Source organism: Melozone crissalis, unplaced genomic scaffold, assembly GCF_028551555.1.
Source record: "Melozone crissalis strain CALT ecotype California unplaced genomic scaffold, PUWL_Pcris_2 ptg000029l_1, whole genome shotgun sequence".
Classification (NCBI taxonomy): Eukaryota; Metazoa; Chordata; class Aves; order Passeriformes; family Passerellidae; genus Melozone; species Melozone crissalis.
Window position 1 is genome coordinate 15,576,413 of NW_026535807.1, and position 15,945 is coordinate 15,592,357.

The 15,945-nt window shown below is 43.4% G+C and overlaps 1 protein-coding gene across 2 annotated transcripts in view; it reads left to right on the top strand.

Moving 5' to 3' along the window:
• The first annotated feature begins 972 nt into the window (after positions 1–972).
• Positions 973–15,945, top strand: part of PRKCD (protein kinase C delta) — a 59,871-nt gene continuing 44,898 nt past the window's right edge. For both annotated transcript variants that reach the window (XM_054280927.1, XM_054280928.1), the window contains exon 1: positions 973–1,106. The gene's annotated coding sequence lies outside the window, so the exon portion shown is untranslated. The remainder of the gene's footprint in view (positions 1,107–15,945) is intronic.

Sequence of the window (15,945 nt, forward strand, 5' to 3'; positions counted from 1 at the left end):
GCCCCTGCAATGGTGACACCCCACTGCACACCAGGGGCTGGCACCTGCCCGGAGGAACACCCAGTTACCACGGCACCACAGAAACACTGGGAATTTCATCACCGTCTTCAGCTAGAGCTGAATGAGGTCATTTAAGATGAAAACATGAGAGCGATTATACGTGACCTGCGCGAGTTAAGAAGCGATGACAAAGGTCTGCCTTGAAGTACAGAGGTGTTTTCTCTGCTTTCTACACTTCACACATTCCTGTGCTGTAACCCATCCCTAAAATACCTCATGTTAACACAAACGCTTACAGCACTTGAAGAAAGACGAGCCCCATCACTCAGAGCAGAGCACGGACTGCGGGAGCCCCGGCAGGGACCCAAAGTGACCCGGGGAAGGGCTGAGGTCTCTGAGGTGAGCTCGCTGAGGCGGCGGCAGTGACCACAGAGCTACGGGGTTCGGCCTCATTAAAAAAATAACAACATCCGTGGCTTCTAAGCCACTAAAGAATGTTTAACCAAAAGCGCAGTAAAGGCTGAGGACACCTGAGCGCAACTCACCGCCGGCCAGGGGCTCGCTCCGAGCTCCGGCACCTCAAACCGGGGTGTTTCCCCGTGTCCGGGTGACCAGCGGACCAACACCTCCCGAACCCCGAACCCCAGCAGAGCGGTGCCGCGGCCGCAGCCCTTCCCTCCTTCCCTCGGCACGGCACCGAGCCCAGGTATGGAGCGGAGCGGAGCCTCGGGCGGGGCTCCCGCTGAGGGCCCGGCCGTGCCCACACGCGGCCACCGCCACGGGACAGAGGAGGGGAGGGGAGGGGACGGAGCCGCGGGGAGCCCGGGCAGGGCCAGCAGCGCCTGGCACGGCAGCTCCGGGGCGGGGCGGCGCAGGAGGAGCAGCAGCGGCAGGAGGAGCGGCGGCGGCAGGAGCAGGTGAGCGGGGCCGCAGCCGCGCCGGGGGCGGAGCGGAGCGCGGGGCGGGGAGCGCCGGGCCGTGCCGGGCACACTCTGCTCCCTCCCGCCCGCCGCTCCGCCCGCACTCCTTCGCTCTCGCTCTCTGCTTCCCGGGACAGCGCCCGAAACTCGGCGGCGGCCGCGGCTCCCGACGGCTCCCCGGACGCGGTGAGTGCCCGTACCTGCCCCCGGCGCGGCGCTGCCGCCGCCCGGCAGTTCCTGCCCCGCCTGGGGTGAAGGAGGAAGCGAGACGGGCTCGGCTCCCTCCGGCCCGCCCGCCTTCCGTGGGGCGCCCGGCGGGCAGAGCCAGAGGGAGGGAGATCGAGGGTTCCGGGGCTCCGCCGCCGTCCCCCGTGTGGCCCGGGCAGCGCCTCAGCGCCGGGGTGGGGCGGGGGTCGGCGGGGCCGTGCCCGGCCCGGGGCTGCCTGCTCCGGAGCCTCCATGTTGTGCTGCGGGCGGGGGGCTGCGGGCCCGGACGGAGCGGGGCCAGCCGGGGCGGCGGCGGGACAGCGCCGTGCCCCGTGCGGGAGGCGGCGGGATCAGCCCCGGCTCGGTCCCTGACAGAAACGCGGAGTTCCCTCCCGGCAGAAATGCCAACTTCCATGCCACCAACTTTTTTTCCCACCCAGCCGCCCCGAGTGTCTGTTTCAGTCTCCGTGCCGCGGTGAGTTTGGGCAGATGAAATGCACAGGCTTTCCAATGGTCAGGTTTCCAGCTGAATGGCGACAGACAGTAATAAATGAAGGAGCAGGAATGCCTGGTGCTTTTGTGTACGTACATGCCAGGCGTGCATCTATTAAAAAACAATTTTCAGTTCGTCGCTAGAGAATTCCCCGTTTGCATTAGGGCATGAAATATTAAAATAATTGGATTACAGCGTTCTGTGGTTACATCTGACATCAGTTTACTTGCGGGCCCTTCCCTTCACTTCCAGGTTGTCCAAGTAGCACAGAGCAGAGTGTAGATCTGGACCTAGGAGGTTTATGTGCAAGGATGACATTGCCCTGTATCCCATCCCTTGATATGTCCAAGGCGAGATCTGAGAGAGCAGATGGGTGTGGGAGAATCAGTTCTAGTACTCGATCTTTACCTAGGTTTAGAGACTCATTTAAAGTCTGAACTACAATGTTTAGTATCTCTGCAAATAATCAGTATCAAAATCCTTGATACCTTTACGGTGTGTTTAGTTCCTTTTAAATCTTTTTTGCTCCAGACTTGTACAGTCATTAGTCTTTTAACAGTGTAATAGCAAATTAACTCTTCAGCTTTCCATCTGTCAAATAATGCCTTGCAGCTCTGTGCCAATCAAATAGAAAGCTATAACCAGCATAGATTTCAGAGCAGGAACTCTATGAAGAAGTGTTTCTTAAGTGGTTAAGCAATAATTCATAAGCATTTTTAAATGCATATGCAGGATTTCCTGTTTATTTTAGTTCCATTTTAGAAAATGGCTGTGTTAAAAATGAGCTGTTTGTATTTGAACTGGTAGATTTCAGTCACCCTAAGTCACTGCTGTGGAAACCTGCAAATACTGAGGAGAAAAGCAAACATAAGTCTGCAAAACATGGGTTTAGGTTTCTTTTTTTAACTGTTTCTCATCCTCACCTTAATTTAATAATAAAATATTTCATAATAATGAAATAAAATATTTCATAATAATCAAAATATTTTCATAATAAAATACAGGTGTGTCCTGTAATTTAAGAAATTATTAAATGCTGGCATTTCAGTTTCTTTGACCCACGTAGTTTTACTATGTTTTGTAAAATTGAATCCATCCAAGTTCTAAGGACATATGATTTTCAGAATGAAGTGCAATACTTTTGGAACTTCGACAGCTAAAAAATTGAAAGGTGCAATAAGATATTGCACTAGTTGTTATTATTTTCCTGTACTGCTAAACACAAAAGAACTTAAGGACAGCGCAGAAGAATTAAGATTTGGGAATCCTTTGAGATTTTCATCCTACACCTCATCATTCAGATTTAGGTATGAAGGAATTGCTGCCACTCAGTGGCTGATACAAACATACAGAAAAAGATATTCAGTTACACAGATGTGATGTCTGTGTGGGTAGTGAGAGAGTTATAAGGTGATTCTGCTCAGGCAGACTGTGTGACTTAATTATTCTGGAAGATGCTCATATCATTATCACCAGAAAAGAGCTTGCTGTTAATTTTTTTGCCATTTTGTGCTTCATGAATTATAACCCACCTTTTCATTAGACATAATCATACAGTAGAGTCCTATATTTTTATTGGAACACTGAAAAAGCATAATAATTTTTACTTTTTGATCACACACCATAGATGAAAAGATACTCTGTACAGAAGGAATTATTTAGAAACTATTTCTAAACTAAAAAACTTAAATTTTCTAGGTACATTTCTTAAAAAGAAATCTTTAGAAGAATCTCTCAAAGAGAACTTGGCTAATTGATGCTGTATAGATCTAGGAAATAACAAAAAATCTTGGAAAGCTGTCATCTATTATTAAAGTAACTGTATTCCTGGGAAAAGCATAGGAGCTTTCAGGCCTCTGGGTTTATTTTGATGTCTAAAAGCCACAGTCATTACAATTAAAGTCCATTCAGATTAAGTCCCATCCCTGGAAGTGTTCAAGGCCAGGCTGAGCCGGACTTTGAGCAAGGTGCTCTAGTGGAAGGTGTCCCTGCCCGTGCCATGGGGTGGGACTGGATGGTGTTTAAGGTCCTTAACCTGTGATTCTGGTGAGTGCTTCAGGGCCCAATAGTTTCAATTAGCCATCCATCCTTGTTCCCATTTGAAGGCTGCGCTGTCACCTCCTCTGTGCAGAGGCACAAATCAAATCTGCCCTCTGCCCATCCACAGCTGGAGCTCAGCTCTGGCTGCTGCTCCCGCATAGGGGAGCCCCTTCCTCAGCTCCCGGTCCCCAGCTGTGCCTGGAGGTGGGACTGTGGCAGTGTGGCTGTGCCAGATTCACCCAGGACAGCTGCTCAGCCCCAGCGGGGCCTGTGCAGTGTAAATGTGTTACAAGGGCACTGAGGTGAGTGCCTGGATCTGTTCACTGACACAGGTATTTCAGCTCCCCAAAGCTAACTCAGGTGTGTCTCTTCCTGCTGCAGTCCCAGTGCGTTGTGTGCCTGTAGCCCACCATCCCCTTCACTGCATTTGCAAAGTGTGTGCTTCAACTTCTGCAGAAAGAATGGAGGGAAAAAAAGGAATAGGCTGGGGATTGGGCTGGTTGTTGCAGATGAGTCAGGGCTGAATGTGAAAGATGACAAGAAGGGATTTACCAGTGGAGTCTGGGGGCTGGCTGACTTCATTAGGAGCCAAATTCCTCTGTTAATCATCCACTGATGAGAAAGATTGTGACTTTTTACTCTGGGATTATCCTTGCATTTGAATGCAGCTTCTCCATTCTTCTTATCAGGTTCTGTCCAAAAGTTGCCTGACAAGCACCAAAACAGTTTGTATTCCAATAGTTTTTTAACTGCTGCTCTGTGACAGAACTTGTCATCTTGCTCTGAGTCTTCCTTTATGTGCATAATCCAAGTGCAGAATTCGTTTCTGTAGAGCTCCGTGTGGAGCCAAAGGACAAGGAGCAGGAATAAGGAAAGGGGGAAAGCTGCACCCATTCAGAGCCATTTGGGTAGCACAGTAAAAGTAATTATTCTGCATCCGCTTGGCTGCACTTTGCAAAGATGCAATTAACAGAAATGAGCCTGGGAGAGCTCTTTACAGCCTTGGTAAAATAATGCTGAAGTGCCCTGTGTTGTGTTCTCATTTTAAATGCAGTTATTTCTACCCGAAAGAGTTTTTACACTTTCTTAAAGAGGCACTGCCTCTTCAAGCCAGAGCTGCCCGGCAGGTTTTTGCAGTATTTGAGTACTTTAGCAGAAAGCTGCTCCATGGGAAGCAAGGATTGCCTCTGGCTCTGCAGGACCTCCTGGGTTATCATTACTGCCTTTATGCCTGGAAGCTGCACCAGTGTCCAGAGACACCAGGAAAGGTGGAGAAATGAGAGATCTGGCACACAGGAAGGCTGGGAACTGCACAAATCTGACCTTGGCAAGAGTCATGCAGGGTTTAGTTCTGGTCTGCTCTAGACTAGACTGTTATTGCACATAACATTGTTACAGGGGATAGAAATCTGACATGTATATCTGTGTGCTTCAAATAATTTTCTGTTGGCTTTTTTTTTTCTTCTAATTAAAATTTATGCAAGTGGAATATTATGTTTGCTTTTTGGTGACAGCAAGGTGCCCTGACACCCATGGTTATGTTTTGAACCTGTTGTTTTTTTCTCATTGAAAACAGAGCTGAGAGTTTCTGACTAAAAAGATGGAAGTGATGCAGCATAGATTTATATCAATAGCTGCAAATCCAAGAGCCAGGCCATAAAATAAATTCTTTGCAAATACTGCGCAAGCCAAGAAAGTGCATAAAACCACAAAATACTTTTTATGGTATCCTCTTACTGAAATTAATGTGTTTTCTGGTAATTGCTTCGCCATTGAGTGCAATGCTCTATCTGGAAAAGTTTATTTAAGGATACTTAAGCATAGTTGGTATTCATATGATAATAATCACCATCCATAAAGTCTGGGAATGACTATCACAGATAACTGCATGGAACTGATCCATGTTAAACTTTTAGCCTTGGATGATGCTTGCCTGACTGCTAAAGGAGGAGAGTGTGTGTTTGCCATCTCCTCCCATTTAATCAGCCAACTATCCAAATTAAAAATAAAATAAGCAGCAGTACCTCTCTGTGCCTCAGAACAAGGTTATTCTGAATTCCAACCTGCTTTTGAGAACAAAGCAGATGTGTAATGTGTATACGTGTCCTGCTGTTTCCTGTCCTTCTTAGAGCTGTGAGCAGGCTGTGGTCTGTCTTGGTTGAGATGCAACCAAGATGTTCCACTTTTACCCATCGGGAGTGGAGTCAGGAGAGCTCCTTGGAGACTGGGTAACAGGGCAGGGTGTCATTGCTGTGTGTCTGTGGCAGAGACCCTCCTGAAACAGGCTCTTCCCAGACCCCTTAGTGAGGCTGCCCCTCTTCTGAAGGGGTGCATGTGTGCTGACATCCTTTCCACCCCGCAGGGCTCAGAGGAGTTATCTCAATGAGTATCTTGTTTCTCATCTCGTGGATGGCTGAAAATCTCTAAAATGGGGCGTACATTTGCACATAAGTGGCTTTAGTTCGTGTTTTGTTTAGTCCTTTGCAGTCTCATAAATGATTTAGGTATTTATGGACTTAGTTTAATCCTGGCTGCCTGCTATCGATGCAGCACATCTTGAAACATATGCATTAAATCTAAACTTCAGCTCATTTTCCCACACCCCTGAGCTATGATGTAATTCACACTGCTGAGCTGGAGCTGGAAGCCGGGACCTGTATTGGCTTAGCTTTGTTGTTTATTTTGTGATAAATTTCTACTGATGAGATGACAAGGAGAAAACTACACGGCTGTTTAGCACTCATTGAGCTACTCTGAGTGTTTGATTTTATCTGCTCCTATCCCCATCAACACCTATTTAATAGAGATCTAATGAAATCCTGGATTGTATACTTGACTCTATCGTGTTCTCTGGTTCTTGAGGAAATGCAGTTTTTAAGCTTTGACATGGCTTTTCTGCCAAAGGAACTCTTGAAATCTGAGTGTTTGCCTGGATCACTTTGTTTCTCATAGTTTTACGGATATTTAATTTACTTCAGTGCATTGTATATATCAATATAACATTTAGATGCTTGAACATGTGGATAGATATTTGAAGATGATCCAAACTGTCTTAAGAGCCAAACTTAAGGTTAAGCCTGGCTTCAAAGTCTGCCTTTGTGTGGGAAATTCTGAGTACAAGGGTAGCTAAGCAATTGCTAACACATTGTTTCATGTCTGAGCTATGCTTTTTTAGGAGGCTGTATTTGATTCTTGCATGAACAAGGAGGGATCTTGTATTTCTTTCTTAAAAGAAACAGTCTCTCCTTTTCAAAAAGTCCTGTGTGCAGAAGTTTGGTAGGAAGGCATGATCCAGCCAGTAAGAAGCAGTGTTCATCATTTATATACTTTCAACTTGTATTCTCATGGAAAAGTAAGATAAATAGACATAGTGCAATAACACTGAAAGACTGTCATGTTTGAAATATGACACTGACTGGCCTGTACGTTTTATCTCAAGATGTTTATGATATGTTTTGGAATGCCTCTTGGTAACTGCATTTTGCTGGTGTGACTTTGTAACCAAAATGGGTAATTGTACCTCATTGGTTTCATTAGGGTCTGTTGAGAAACTGCTAAGGAACTGTCTGAATATTTTACTGAAAAACTCCTGTGAAAGTAAGATTTATTCTTGCCTATTTGAAGGGGAAAAAAAGTATTTAATATTTGTTTCTGTAAGAATGAGCACAGATAGATGCCTTACATCATGCAGGTGCAGACAGATTCTATAATTTTGATAAGGAGCTCTAACTAGATCTGAAACCCTTAGTCAAACAAGTATCTCTGCAAGTAGGAGTAGATTTGACTAGAGATGCTTTCAGTATCGATGGATTTGGGTTTTTGAAAGAATTTTTTTATTAGTCTGGTTCCTGCACTTGCTGATCACTGGTGGTGGCATTTCTTCCCATGCTGCGTGCTGGTCTGTAATGCTGCGCTCATGCTGAGCTGTGAATTGCTCAACGAGGGTTCAGCTGTTTCCTGAAGTGTCTGATGACTGTGGCCTTTGCTGAACTCAGATAGTCTCACTAATGACTTGGGGGTGCTGATTGCCAAATATCCAGAGTAGATTAGTGTGTCAGGGAATTGTGAGCCCTCTCAGGTTACATTTGCTTACATTCCTCAGTAGCTGACAGGAGCCCACAGTTGCGATTTCTGTTTGACAAGTTTACCTAAGAAACAGCATCCCAGGGGAAAGAGCTTCTTGCTGTGGACCTCCACTTTTCCAGATAACTTAAGAGCTAAAATTCAACCAGTTTTCTATGGTCTGAATGCAGTGAGCCATTGGCACTGGAATATGTCTTCTCCTGTTCTCTTGGCTGAAAAGGAGATGCCAACATCCCCTTCCACCACATTCCTTCAAACCTAGCACAAGTTAGGGAAGGACAGATTAAACCAGGGGTCAGCAGACAGCATTTGCCTAGAAAAAAATCATGTTGGGGAACTAGAGAGCAGGAGACACAGCTTGAAGCAGTATTACAACTTTGGCAGGTATCATGGCCCCAGCTCTGCCCAGTGAAAGAAGCATCTCTTGTTGTGCAAGTCCAGTGAAGTCATTCCACTGGGCATTCCTCACCTTTAACATTTACAAAAGAGAATTGTCATGAGGGAATATTGCCGGGTATTTTTTCCTGGTGGATGTTTTTTTTTAGTAAAGGCCATTTGAAGAAACATGTAATTTGACTAAGAATTTACAGATCTCTGTTAATTGCTGCCATGCTTATATGAGGTTCTTAGGACTTCTTTTCCTTTCTCCAGTTTTCTTGGACCCTTACAGTGAGGGAATCTGCAACCAATTTGTACCTCTCAGTTCATCTGTAATTGCAGAGGATCTATTCTGTTGCACATACACCTTAGAATGTCTTAACTACTGAAGGTCCTCTGGACTCTGATTCTCCCCATGTGTTTGGTCTTGTTTCACCAGAGGTTGGTTTTTCTCTGAAGGAAGTCAGTGTGTGTATCTCATTCCCTCAGTAGTCTCAGCTGGGATTTTTGCCTTCCCTGGCTGAGCCATGGCAGCCTGGGCACAGGTTCCCCAGGGCTGTCTCTCTGCAGAGCAGTCAGTTCCAGGCCAGGCTGGGGTTTGTGGCACAAGTGCAGCTGTTAAAGTGCAGTCACTGCACCTGCAGTGCAGCCTTGGTGTGCAGCACCTCACATGGCTGACCTAGGGACACGCTGTACATCTATGTGTGGGTTCCTTTTATCCAGAATTAGAACAAGTTTTGTCCAAAGCAAGTGAGAATGCTCTGTTGCAGCCTGTATGGGTTTTTACTCTTACTTTCCACGTGGTTCCATTTCCCAAAAGATGAAGTTGTTGGATCTGCACCACAGACACCCCACGTGTCCATTGAAGGGAACATGGGGTTGTGGACAAGGGAAAGCAAGAATGCTGAAACTGCCATTTGGGCAAGGAAGTTGATTGATTTCTGCTGTAAGGCAGGAGCAGGTGGGAAAGAGAAGTACCATGAGTGTGTAGACATGGACCTGGAGCGTGGCAGGGGCAGCCCAGAGTGATGGGAGATGCCAGGCTCTGCAATGCTGCTCGTCCATGTCACACCCTGTGCTGCCAGCCCCCCTCCTGCTCCATCCTCAGGAACTCCTCCCCAAAACTTCTGTAATACAACCCAAATGCTCTCACCAGGGCCAGGGTGGAGAGAGGAAATGCAGCTCTGGTTCTTTGCTGTATCCTGGTTTTTGTTTCAGTTTAATTTGCAAGCTTGCTGATTTCTTGCAGTCTCATAAGAGTGTTCAAGGCAACCCCAGGGTTTTAGTGTAATCTGTACCAGTGTCTGTCAGATTGATTTTCTGACCTATTTTGGGTCTTGCAATTTGGAATTAATGTTGCTTTCCTTTTCCAGTGGGTGGCAGTTGAAGCAAAGAGAAATGTTTATTTTCTTGAAAGTTTTTATAGATATGGATTTACGGAGAACAAGCCAAAATAAACCAGTTGTTCATTGTCTCTCCTTATGTTGAATTCTGTTCTTTTTGTCTTGCATCTTGCAGCTGGAGAAAAGAACAAAAACCTCTTGTGAGCAAAATCCGCTTTTAGTTTCAATCTCCTACTTTTTGTGTGTTGTTCTGTACTCATTTCCTTATTCTCTTACCAGTTAATAACTTTGAACCCAATCTTTCCATCTCTAGAATTCTGCATTGCATAAGCCTCCTTTCAAAACTTTGAAGCAGGGAACTGCTGCCTTCTTGCAGCAAAGTGTTCACTTTCCCAGAGCTGTATTTTGATTTTGAATGTGCATGTAATAACATTTCTTTCTCTTGTTAAAAAGCTCATCTTGTCAAAAAGTCTTTAATACTGATTATTTGAAATTTAGCGTGTATTTTACCTCTAATATCTGTGTCCTTACAGGGTCAAATTTTAACTGGGAATTGCTTTCATGCACATTTCTTGTATGGAGTTAGTGCATATCTTACAGCTGAGTTCAAGCATATGTTATAAAAATAAGCAGTACTTGAACTCCCATGTGCTAGCTAAAGTACACATTAGTGCATTTAGTAAACAGTTCTGAGTAAAACATTAGTATGTGTTTATGGGAATATAAGTATATTTTAATGTATAAAATACTGCAGTTCTAAGTACAGTAGAGATGACGTTAAATCTATTCTTCTAAAATTGCAAGAAATATCTATATCAGTGCTGAAACCAAATGTGAAACTGGTAATTATTGTTGGATCAAGGAGCAAAATTTAATGTACTTTAAGAAGTACAAATTTTACCTTTTTTTTTTTCCAAAATGCTTAAATTATGAAAGGATTTTTCCAGGATTTCCCAGTGCTTTATTTTGTGGATAAATACTTAATATAGCATAAAAAGCAGGGGAAGTCTTTTATTTTAGTGAGTTTTTTTCCCCTAGGAATGAAATAGCTATTAATCTTCTATAATGTTGATTATAGCTAAATTAGCAATTAATCTCCATCTTTTCCCTGAAGAAAATGAGCTCTTATATAGGTATTTAATGGCTGAGTCAGTTTATCATAGCTAAGCCTTGTCTAAGCATATGTGCCAGTCCACTTGAAGTCTGCCCTTAAATTGATGCAGTTAAATACAAAAGCTTGTGCAAACACAGTAATTCTAAATGTTTATAAACTGATTTGTCACATGTGTGGATACAAGCTCTGCTGCTTCTGTGGTTGATGGATGAAACTTGCAAACTGATTTAGGACTCTAGATGGAAAAATATCCAGGAAGAAACCTTTCTTCCCCTTCTGGCCAAGTGAAATTACAAGGAATTAATTACCAGAGCAGTAACAAGTTGAGCTTTGTCTTGTTGATAACAAAACTGATTTTGCTTAGCAGCAGTACTCTATAATAACCTAAAATGGAAAACTTTTCAAAGTAAAAAGTACTCTGAAAGTCATGACATAGCATGATCTCAGTTTTGTCAAAGGGACCCACTCAAACAGAAAATTACTCCTTTGAAAGTCATTGCTTGTTTTTTGGTTTTTTGGGGTTTTTTTGGTGGGTTTTATTGGTTGATTGGTTTGTTGTTGTTGTTTTGGTTAGGGTTTTTTTGTTACAAGACTCTATAATAACACCTGTGATGACTTTATGCAGGTCAGTAGAAAAAAACCCCCACATTTATTTTCAGTTCCTTTATCTGTCGATTTCTGTAATATCATTTGCTGGAAAATGATGCTTCTATAGATGGTGAAGAAAAGGCTCTAAATTATTCTAAAACATTTTGATACATTGTGTGTGATGGCATGCTTGAATTCTGGAGTATTTTATACTTTCTTTAAGATTTCATCCAACTGGGAAATCTTGTTTGGAGGGCTGTGGAAGGGTTTTAGCATTATTCCTACTCTAGATTGCAAAAAATCTCTGCTTGTATTACGGTTTGGGTATTTCTCTTTCTTTGCTTTTTATTTTTTTAAAGAAATCTGGTTTTCTTGCTGCTATTTCATTCTACTTTCCAGTGAATAAGGCTGATCCTAATACTGAAAAAGTTTTGAGTGAGTCTCAAACAGAGGGATGTTTTCTTTGTTTGCTTTAAACAAACCATGTGGGTTACACGGCTCTGTTTTGAATTAACAGCTCTCCAAACTGGGCTGACCACTTAATGCTTCTCAGACACTGAGTATTCAAATGCTTCAAAAGGAAAGACAGCCATATCTAGTGTTTTATCCCCTTAAAAGCACAAAAAAGGATGCCAGACTCATGTAATTGAAACCGTGTGGTGTAGGCAAGGTGTCCCAGGCAGGCCAGGGTGGAAGAACCTATCCCTGTTCTGCTCTGTTTAGTTTTGCTTTGGTTACTAGGGGCACCCTGCTGTCTAATAGGACTTAGAGGTAACTTAAAGCTTTGCCTGTTTGTGTCTCTGATTTTGGTTTTATTCTTGTGTTCCTTTAGCTCTTATTTGGAGTTCTAGTGAGTGAAGTCACAGTACATGGAGAGCAGCATGCACAATGCTCTTCTGATCAAGGTCTTATTTGCCAAAGTCCACTTAATACCACCTTTTAATTGCTTAACCATTCAATCTCCCAAAGTAATTTGTTAGGAAAGTTACAAAAAAACCCCCACTTTGCAGCCATCAGTGTCTGCTGTGTAAGCCTTTTAAATCCTGTGTATAAATACCCCAGGGTGGCTCCATCTGCTCTCTGTGCTCAAGGTGAGAGGCACTGGAGGGAAGCAGGGACAGCTGGGGGAAATGTTTGCAGCTGGATGTGGGGCTCTGGAGAGGTAAGACAGTGACAGTGCTGTTGTACTGAGTAGCAGAATTGTTCTGTTTCTGCTGGACCCCTGAGAAGTTGAGTGGTTTGGGGAATTGTTTCCTTGCTGCGTGCCCAGATCATGGGTAGTGAAACTCGTGTTTGTTCAGGGTTTTGGTTTTGGAGGTTTGGATATTTGGTTGTGTGGTTTGGTTGTTTTTTCAGGGTTTTTTTTGCCTGTTTTTCCTATTGCAGCAGCCGAAGAGTGGGTGCCTGACTGGGACACCCCAGCAAGTCCTGTCAGTGTCCCGTGGTTTGCTGCCTGCCCCATCCCTGACAGGCTGAGCATGAGCTGTCCAGCTGGGACACAGCCACAGCTCCCAACCAGCAGTGTAGGGCTGAGCTCAGCTCTGTGCTGCAAACCAACACCCACTGCTGGCCTTGCACAGCCCCAGCCCTTCCCTGCTGCAAACTGGAGAAATTTCCATCTAACTGACTCTGCACAATATTGTATCAAAGCTGGAGCAAATATGGGGTAGATGTTCTGCCAACATCCTAGGGAAAAGCAAATACTCTTGAGACTTGTGAATTTTTGTGGCTTTATGATTATAAAGTTTCTGAGAGAGTCTTTTCCTCAAAGTTAGGTTTTAAGTGTATAATTCACATATTTTGGGCCCATGCAGGTGTGTTAATAAGATGAGGGTAAAATAAGTGGAGTAATTGGAGAGGGTTTTGTCCTCTGGGAAAAGAAGCTGGAAAAGCTTTTTTGTCCATTTCATCTTTCCAAAGATTCCAGCTGGACTCTGTCAGTATCACTTGGAGCCATGCTCTGATACTGACTGCTTCTCTCTGGAAGCACTTGCACAAAGCCAGGGTAGCAGAGTCATACTGTCCTCACAGTTACCTGAGATTGTGGTTGGCTGAGCTTGAGAATCTTCACACTCAACTGTACAGAATTTCTCGCTTTGAATCTTCTGAATACTTAATCTGATAAATTGCTGGAAGGGTGTGTTCTGGGTATCAGTGAGCAGAATCTTTTCCTGTTGGAGACTAGGTGTGGTGAAATGGAAGACAGAAGCTATGGGAAGCCCCTGTTGTGTTTGACAAGCTGGAGTCTCAGGTTGTAGATCAAAGAATGGGAGATGTCCTTTAAGCCCTTTGGGCTTTTATGCAATGCGATGACTTCAGCTGTTGCAGGATTTTGTATTAAACTTTTCTCAATATTCCTATGCCATAGAGAATTAGCATCTGTGTAGTTTGTGTTCAGCTTGGCTTGGATAGCTGGAGGTGGAGAGGATTGGCTGAAGGACTTTGGCACCATTTTTGCATTAGCTTCATCTCTCCAAAATCTCAAACAGTATAATTGCTCTTTTCTTTTCAAATGTGTAGTGCTGTGTGACATCAGGTGCGTATGGCATTCATCAATAATAAAAATGTTCAGCTGAGTAGTAATAACATCTACAAATAAGTAATAATGCAAACAAGTAATGAGCAATCCCTAGCAAGCAACATATTAAGAGGAAGTAGGCTGCTTGCTTCTGTTCCTTCAGTGTGGATCCTGAAATTCAGAGGCTCATTGTCTCTGACTGTGCATTTCATAAACACATTTCTAAGCTCAGTCCCACATCATTTATATGTTGAAGTTGCCCAAGTTCTGAATTGGACTTTTGGAGAACAACGTTAGTGCTCTTTTTTTTCAGGTGTTGCTAAATACTAAGAAAGAAATAAAAACGTGAGCTTTTACTTTGAAACAGTTTTCAGATGTTTGGTTGTGTTCTAACAGTGCAAATCAAAACACTGCATTCTTTGTAGGTCAGTAGAAAGGGTAGCAAGAAGGTGGCCATGGGCTACTTGAGGGATCTCCTCTGGTGGGAGATGCCCAGGGGCCTGAGAGGGGACTGCAGATGAATTTGATCCTGTTAGTTCCTTCCAGTGCTAGCAGTGCTGGAGGAGCCCAGCAGGGAAAGCAAAATGCTGATTTATTTAGTTCACAGCCCAACCAAGACCCAGAAACCTCTGTACTTCACCCTGCCCTGAGCCTTGGCCTGCTGCAAAGACATCCAAGATTATCTGCTGCTGTTGGACTTTGCCTACCCAATACTGCACAGCCCATGGCATCAGGAAGGAATTAGATAGTGGCTGGAGTTACTTGGGCTCACCAGACTTTGAACAGTGCCTGAATAAACCCAGATTGAAAGCAGTACACCCAGTTTCCTTTTGCTGTAGCTGTGTTTACAAAGATTTCAGTATGGCCATCATTTACCTGGCTTGGTAGCACTACCATTGACAGAGAAATAAATGAATTCTTACATTCCTTCACACTTGCAAGATTGTGCTTCAAGAATGAAATTTCCCTGATTTTAACCAGAAAACATATTTAATTAAAGTGTTAATGAAGCTGATATTTTTTTCTTTCTGCTGCAGTTCTTTTAACCAATGCTATTGCACCCATTAAAGGATATGGGCTATGTGTGGCCTCAAACACTGAAAAAAAGTCCCCATCTTTTGTTGATAAAGTGTGAAAATAGGGAAATATAATCTTAATATTGCCTTAAGAAAGAGAGAAATCAATTTCAGGCCTCAAATGCTGTACTTTGAAACACTTTTTGGCATTCTGGTGGCATCAGTCCTAGTAGAGCATACTTCAGAGAACTGAAACTCATTCTTTCGCTTTTCACTCTGTGTGCCTCTGCTCTACTTTCTTTTCTCTGCCTTTTCTGTGCTTTGCTAAAAAGGCAGATGCAGTTCAATACTTTTTTTCCTAAAAGGCATGTTATACAAAAAAGTTCTGCAGTGAAAACTTTTGAATTCATAAAACTTAAAAAAGCTTTGATTTTCTTTTTCTTAGCTTTCTCTCTGCCTTCACCTTTGCTTCCTGTATTTTAGGATACATAAGTAGCAAACAGTCAAAAACTAATTTTAAGAAACTTTACCGGGTTACTTTGATTCTCCTTCTTAGTTTAATCCTTTCAGAGATAAATTGGAGTTCCCCTGGTGCTCCTAGGAAACGCTGAAGCAAGTCCATTTTTAAAACAAATAACCAATTCCAACAGTAATTCTAGCAGGAAGCAGTGGATGGCAATTTAATGAATTTCTGAGATCAGTCATTAAGTCATCTTTCTCTGCTCTTAATTTGTTATATGGAAATAGCTGGTTTTACATGTGTCCTGGTTTTGGAGACAAAAACCAAACTGATGATCTCTGAAAATGTGTACAGTGTTAGTATCTAGTTTATTTAGGAATGGATGGTAAAACTCCAGAGAAAAACATATAATGTGGTAAAATGTATTTGCTCAAAATCAAGTGTTTCAGTCATCTTATAAAGGTATGCGAGTATTTGGAGTTTTTCTCCACTTTTTTCTTCTGAACAAAATTCAATTGCTGCTGTTAAGTCCTCAGCAGTTTGCAATCAGATGTTCCCAGGATCTGTCACAGTAATTTATTGGTGTGACTCTCTTCAAAGCAGCAACTTAAAAGATTTTTTTCCTTTTAATTGCTGAAGTTTGGTACTACCCTTCCCAATGATCTGTTCAGTAGCAGGCAATGCAGGGGGGTAGCACAGTGAGCTGGGGTTCAGAAGTTGGTCATAGCTGCAGGTTTTTCCCTTTCAAAATACTTCATAAAGTCAACAGAGGGGTGAAAACTGTA